The sequence below is a fragment of the Dipodomys merriami genome, unplaced genomic scaffold (assembly GCF_024711535.1).
Source record: "Dipodomys merriami isolate MVZ:Mamm:240054 unplaced genomic scaffold, mDipMer1.0.p SCAF_6, whole genome shotgun sequence".
NCBI lineage: Eukaryota > Metazoa > Chordata > Mammalia > Rodentia > Heteromyidae > Dipodomys > Dipodomys merriami.
Window position 1 is genome coordinate 34,260,508 of NW_027206179.1, and position 7,725 is coordinate 34,268,232.

The following is a 7,725-nucleotide window of genomic DNA, read 5'->3' on the forward strand; positions in this document are numbered from 1 at the left end:
ATTTTTTTGTAAATTGAGGGGGAAATGAAAACAATATGAAATTAGCTAACGCTGGATATTTGCTCTAAAATAAAGATGCATTTTGGTCAATAATTTGAAATATGGCTATGCTTTGTGGATTTCCATGAGGGCAAAAACCTAAAACCACTCAATTTTGAATTGCCAGGTTTATATATCCGATGTATACCTCGTAATTACAATTGTCTTTGAGAAGTAAGGGGGGAAAGTGTATGAAGAAATAAAAACAATCCATTGTCGTACTGAACATCCAGGCACAGCTTACTGAAAATCTGAGACTGTCTCCTAACATAGTAAGGAATAAAACTCATACACCCCCAAGCCAGATTATATAATGGAGGTTGTAGAAAGATATTTTATTTATGGCAAAAGGATGGACCCCTGAGATCTGACATTTCCCTCTCCCTTCTCTTTCCAGTTAAGATTGTATGAAAAGACATTGGACTCTTACAGAACACTGAGCTTCCTCTGACTTCATGATTGCTTCTACAGCCATTGTGACGATAAGATCGGCCTAGCAGCATGGGGGCCATGGCCCTCAGGAGGCTCATTCCCCTTACATCACCGGACATCCTCAATCATGAGCAAGCCTTTGGCAAGTCTTCTTGCTACTAGTTTGACAACGAATGACTGAAAATATTACCTTAACCCTGTCTACAGTGGCATGTGAGTGAGCTTGGAGGAAGGTCTTCTAAGGCCTGCCAATAGCCGAAACAGATGACACCTGTTTAATGGAGCCTAGAAATGAAAACAACCCTCTCCAATCACTAGATAGCAGACTTTTGAAAACTCTTTTCAGGCGGATCATTAGATCAGCTGCTCTTGAATACCATGGACACTGAGAAGTATTAATTGCTTTAAAAATATTTCTACATTATGGGGGATGGGTGTAATTATTATGGCCAATAGAGAAGTGGTATCCTTTCTTAATTCTGGTTGATATTTTCCACACTTGTTTGTGAAACTTTCCTCTTCAGAATTCTGCAAGGCAGCAAAACTCCCCCAGGATTCGTAAGAGACATGCACCTGTATAGTGAGTGCTAGAGTCTGCCATTTTATGTATTTGTGGTTTATATTTTGTATATATTCCTTTAATGCTCCTTGCTGTTAGACTCTTTTCCACCACCGTGAATGCTGGCAACCATAATTCCCTTCCTCCACACATTATTCTTTCAAGTCTTCATTCAAATATCGCCTCCTAAGTAAAGACTATTCCCAAGAATACCAACCTACCAATACTACCATTATACCAATCATCTCTTTAGCGATACTTTCTGAGACATATTTTGCACAGTACATTCCATCAGTAAAAGTGCCTGTGATGTTTTCTCAACATCATCTATTAGCTTTGTCTCCAGAGCTAAGCTATTAAGCCTTGTAGAACATATCTAACCTTAGGTATATTATAACATATAGAATCATCTAGTATTCTACTGAATACATATTGGTCATTTATTTGTTAATTTTTATTTGGAAACAATATCAGATTAAGATTTACTTCTTGGAAACGTTTTGAAAAGTGTCCATTTTGAGTCACTATCTTCTTACCTTGATCTGTGTCTGGGAAGTAGAATTGACATATGAACACTACAGAGTCCTGAAAGGGTTTGATTAATCAAGGAAATAATTAAACATATGTATGGTGATAGTATGAAAAAAGGAACAAACGGGCAGCACTTCAGTTCAAAAGGATGAGTGCAGCACTGTGTGGACTGTGTCCATTTGGCTATGATGATGCAGGGGGTGGAATGGAGGGAGAGAAACAAGCCAGACTTTACTAAATGTGATGCCCCAATTAGAAAGAAGTAAAGATAGTTACTTAGACATAATTTACCAGTAGGATAGCTACAGTGGAAACTTTAATGATTTATAAAATGCTATTTTTCTTTCTAATTTCCCATGGGTTGTATGGGTATTTTAGTCAAGGTTGAAGCGAGTAATAGACATATCAATACAGTATGGGTTTTTCCATGCTTCATGACTTTGCATTACACTTATAAGGGCCAATTTTAGCTTAGTTATGCATATGCAGAATCTTCCCTTTATGAGGAACATTCAGTTTAATATAGATTTCCAATTAGAATATTTCTTAATTATTAGAAATATATTATGTACCAAAGGATTACTGGCCAATCTTCCTGGACACACATGTAAAGATGAAGATTATAAGTATCATTTGGGGAACGAATTAAGGTAAAATATAACAAGAAGTGTTCTGCAGGGGTCAGTCCCCAGTTCAATGCTATTTAATATTTTTCCAGTGTCCACGATGACAGAATATCAAGTATGCTTGTTAAGTCTGTGAAGGCATCAAGAGAAAGAAATAGCTAAAATCTGAGAGAACAGAATTTAGAATTAAACATGACCATAATAAGGTAAGAGTGGTCAAAGATGGGTAGAATGGAACAGAATGCATATGCATAAATCACAACATACTAAGTGTGAAAATGAGATGAAGATAGATTAAAAATACAAACCAACAGGGAAATATTCCTTTTAAAGTGAGAAGTAAACCCAAAAGAATATTATTTCAACTTAAAGATCATCTACCTTAAAATAAGTGACAGATAATAATCACAAATGAAAAAAATGAAATATGAGTCCTTTTATGCTGATTGTAAAACATCCTACAAACTTGGTAATATATAATGGATTGCAGAACATAGAAATGTATTAGCTCACAGTTCCAGAGATTGAGATCCTTGACCTAATGGGCAACATCTGGAGAGAGCTGTTTGCTGCATTGTGACATGGTAGGGACCAAGAAAATGAGAATGAGAAAAGAGTGAACTCCTTTTTATTAGACTCTACCTCTACAGTGGTGGTTCTAATCTATTCATGACGGCATTGACACCAAGAACCAAATATTAGGTTCCATTCACCAACATAACGATTAAGTTTCCAACTCATAGACATCACAACAAACAGCCACTGGACATTCTTTGAGACAAATATGAACTACTTATGTAAGAACCTGTCCAATCCTCATTGACAAGTCACAATAGTCATTTAGCCCAAAGGAGTCATTGTTTTTCATTGTCATTGTAAAAGTGATGTTCTAAGATAATAAGTAAGACCAGAAAGATAGTAAAGTGAGTTTATTTCATAAATATAAGGAGTATATATGCATATAGACATAGGTGTGTGCATATTTTACATAGAACAATCCTCTAGTATTTTTACTTATATTCAAGTTTTGTTTTATCAACTAAAGTATAATTTTGAGGTACAATGATTAGATCTTTTAGACATCTAAAAAACATTCATTCAAAGAGTAATGTTGTATAGGTATTTATTGGTTTACTGAAGATTAAAAGAGTTGGATTTTATATATATATTATATATTATATGTACTATTTTATATATATATATATATATATATATATATATATATATATAAAGCCAATCCTGGGGCTTGAACTCAGGGCCTGGGCACTGTCTCTGAGCTTGTTTTACTAAAAGTTAGCACTCTATCACTTGAGCCACAGCATCATGCCAACTTTTTCTGTTTATGTGGTACTTTTGAATTTAATTCAAAGCTTCAGGCATACCAGTCAAGCATTGTACCACGAAGCCACATTCCCAGGCCAGGATTTTCTGAGTCATTCTTTAAAGTCTGGGGCTACAGCTCAGTGACAGAGCATTTGCCCAGCATGTGCATCACCCTGGGTTTTTATCCCTATCACTGCCCCAACAACTACCACAACAATGATAATAAACAACAACAAAATTACCCTGAAATAATACCGCTATTACCATAAACTCTAAATCGTCAGACAAATGGTAACAAATGGTATCTAAGTGTATATCTAAGTAATTTATTTGACTCAGCCTTTAGGGACGAAACATACTCATACTTTGTTTGTCTGCTATGTGGAATATGCCAGCAGTTTAGAGGAATAGCCTAAGGACCCCTGGAGGTTCATCAAAGCTAGTGCATATGTATGATAACAAGATTTTGTTTGAATTTTCACTTTCCTTCTCTCCTAAGTACATTATGAAGTTTTCCAGACATGTGATATTGAATAGGTTGAGTGCAGAGCGAGACATGAAAAATAAGCTGCTTCCCATTGAATCAGACGTAAAAGTGTGTAAAGCCCAGATCTGGTGTCACATGTCTGTGATCCTAAATACTCAGGAGATCTGAGGATCACAGTTCCAAATCAGGAAAGTCCAGGAAATTTGTATCTCCAGTTAACCACCAGAAAACTGGTGCTGGGGCTCAAAGTGGTAGAGTGGGAGACTTGAGCTAAAGAGCTCAGGGACAGCACTCCAAGCCCTGAGTTCAGGCCTCACAACTGACAAGGAAAGAAAGGGAAAGAAAGGAAAAAGAGAGAGAGAGAGAGAGAGAGAGAGAGAGAGAGAGAGAGAGAGAGAGAGAGAGAGAGAGAGAGAGAGAGAGAAAGAAAGAAAGAAAGAAAGAAAGAAAGAAAGAAAGAAAGAAAGAAAGAAGAAAGGAAAGAAAGAAAGAAGAAAGAATGAAAGAAAGGAAGGAAGGAAGGAAGGAAAAGAAAGAAAGAAAGAAAGAAAAAAAGAAAGAAAGAAAGGAAAGAAAGAAAGAAAGAAAGAAAGAAAGAAAGAAAGAAAGAAAGAAAAAGGAAAGAAAGTCAATGTTAAAACCAAGAAAAAATAAGAAAAGAGGAAAATTTTTTTAATGTAGCCAGCAGAAACAGGGCAAGCATTAAAGGAAGGACCTCTTTGTAGAAAGAAACTCCAGGTTAATTATTAAAGGAAATTTCAAAGTTAATGTTAGGTACAGTAAATGACAAAGAAACTCAGAAAGAGGTGGGAAACCTAGAAGGTGGTTTGATTTTGGATGTGATAAGTAAGAAGTTTGGAATGTGTTTTGGTAAATGTTATCAGGAATGAAACAAAGGGGAAGCCTGGAAATGTAACTTTTGCCCCCATGACATTGCTTTTGTAATTGCTATTTTTATAGTTCTGCTTCTGGAAACCTGCTTGCTATCATGTACACCACCTCCTGCCCACCTGCGTATGGTTTAAAACCCTGTCACAAGAGAACTTGGCTGCTGGTCTTCACTGACTTGGTATAGTGAGAGATCAGATGCTATGGCTAATAAACAATTCCTAGCCTGATTGACTGAGTGTTGGCAACTCCTTTCTCTGATCGTGGGCTTGAGTCCCATTGGCCCCAGGAAGCTGGGATATTTCAGAAAAGAGAGTTGTGCAGATATGTGTTTTAATTCCAAGTTCTCTAACCATTTTGCTTTGTAAAATATATTTTAAAATACAAGTGGTTTTTATTAATATGTCAAGGGTTCATTGTTTTTCAGTTTAAACTAATTAATGGATACACTTACGGTTCTCAGTTTTAATTTCTAATAGAGTAAATGTCAGAGACATAACTCACAACCACAAAAGCTCCAGGGTTATCATAAGTAATCTTTAAGTCTAAAACAGGGCAGCAAGTGTGAGAACCATTACCCCAGCCTCTATCTAGTTCACTGGGCAGGTCTCATTCTAAGAAACCATTTAAGACTGTCTTTCAGGTTGCCCGGAAGAGAAGGAAGTTAGTATAGACCAATACATCTCAACCTTGGCTATACATTTGGCATCACATGGCAAGTTTTGAAAATGGTCATTAATGCCTAGATGCTTTGTGGAAACTTGTTTATTTATGTATTTAATATTTATTTATAGCTTGAGATTCTGCTTAGACTTTTGGAGTTTTAGAACTTTCCTGCAGGACTGAGTTATGCAGAGGAGGTTGGAACATGAGGGAAGTAGACCTTCCATCCTCTATACTGTTAAGATGGAGAGGCTTTAGACTTCTATCACGCAGAATAGTAATTCCACCCCAAGCAAGTCTGAACCATGACCTATGTCATTACCCCAGAGTAATTCCTATATGCCCTAAGATATTACATGTTTATTTTAATTTGAACATTGCTTATGAGTTCCAAGTAGTTTCTATTATCTATAGTCTCCCTTATGATTCTTAGTAAAGAAGTTAATAATCATTAATAAATATTAATCATTACAGTAGTTTAATGATTAAATTACAATGCTAAATTTAAATATTTAGCTCTTAACTTTTGATATCAAAACACAAGGAATAACTTGTATTTTATTAAAAATATTAACGACTTCGACATTTTCCTGCATCGTATGAAATCTAAAAAGCCAAGCTGAAATTAAATTCCTGAAGCAGCATTAAGTATAAACCAAACAACTGGGTTAATTTCATCTCCTGTGTAATATTAGATGATCAAAGACTTCAAATGCAGACTCCCTCCCTTATTTAGTGAACAATAGTTGAAGACTCTGAATGACAACTTCAAATTTGGAGGGATATTAATGAATTTAGATTGGATATAATATTCTCTCTCCCCTTAGTTATAACTCCCTCTTCCCTGTGCTTGCTTTTTAAATTTTTTTTTTCCAGTACTAGAATTTTGAACTCAGCTTTGCACTCTCAGCTTGCTTGCTCAGGTGGTACTCTTATCTCCACAGCCATGTCTCCAGCTCTGCTTCTTGCTGGTTACATAGGAAATGGATTCTCATGTACTCTTCTACCCAGCCTGATTTCAAATGAGGAGCCTCCGGATCCCAGTCTTCTTTGTAGCTATGACAGGCATAAGCCATCAGCACCCAGCTCCTTTTAAAATATAAACCATGCACATTAAATTTTGTCCCTAAATTATGCTTAGATAAGAGGAAGTTGTACTGATATGCTACCACACACTAGAGTGACCGTAATGATAATGTAAAATCACTATGAGCTTTTAATCCACCCTTTATAATGGCTATATATTAACAATATAGTATATATGGTACCATGAATTATACCAATTTTATCATTCTCTGAACCTACTAGAGTAAATATTGCACAAATCAGAACAAAATTGGATTTAAAAAATTAATCATGCATCTTTATCATAATGATAGCTAGTTCATTAAAAAATGAATCAAAATTGTTTTGGAATGTCATTTTTTGAAGATCATTATTAGAACCATTCACAAACATCTATGTGGTACTGACCAATTGTGAATAATACATAAACATCCTAGTATAGTACATTTCTGAAAAGATGAGGGATCTTTTATGAGACAGTATGTCTAGAGCAAAAGATACTGTCCTATAAATTGTTTTGCATCTACAAAACACATAGTAGAATGATTTTATTTTGAAAATTTATGTCCAGTTCCAAAATTGTTTGTGTTCTGTAATGATTCCTAACTTTTGTTATCCCTCAAAATCCAATTTACTATCTACAAGGTATCTTTTACTAAGATATTGGGAATAAAATATTAAATTTCCTATTAAAATATCTTAAATAATTTTCCTATATGTGAATTTGTTTATGGTAGAAATAAAAAAAAATCTCTAGTGTGTAGGAAATTAACCCTTTTAAAGTATTAATGCATAATAGACTGAAAAGTCATATTTACCATGTACATATAAATATATAGTTGTATGCATAATTTACATTTATATCAATTTCTAAGCAATTAGTGAGGAAACAGATCTTGTGATTAAAACACAATATTATTTTAAAGGATATCTTAAAGGATATCTGGATCTTAGCATACTGTTTTACTTCCCTATTTTGCTTCTTGATTACTATTTCCTTCTTTATTATGTTGTAAAACATTCTTTACCTCTTAAAATAAAATGAATTCCTTCATTCTGTCTTGTGTTAATTTAAATTACTGCTCAGGGACTATAATCAAATGTTTGTTTCC

The 7,725-nt window shown here is 34.8% G+C and overlaps 1 long non-coding RNA gene across 1 annotated transcript; it reads left to right on the forward strand.

Moving 5' to 3' along the window:
* Positions 1-549: 549 nt before the first annotated feature.
* Positions 550-5,104, forward strand: LOC138813515 (uncharacterized). Its single transcript, XR_011367832.1, has 3 exons — positions 550-684; positions 2,280-2,393; positions 4,958-5,104. It is a non-coding gene; the product is annotated as an uncharacterized lncRNA (long non-coding RNA).
* Positions 5,105-7,725: the final 2,621 nt, after the last annotated feature.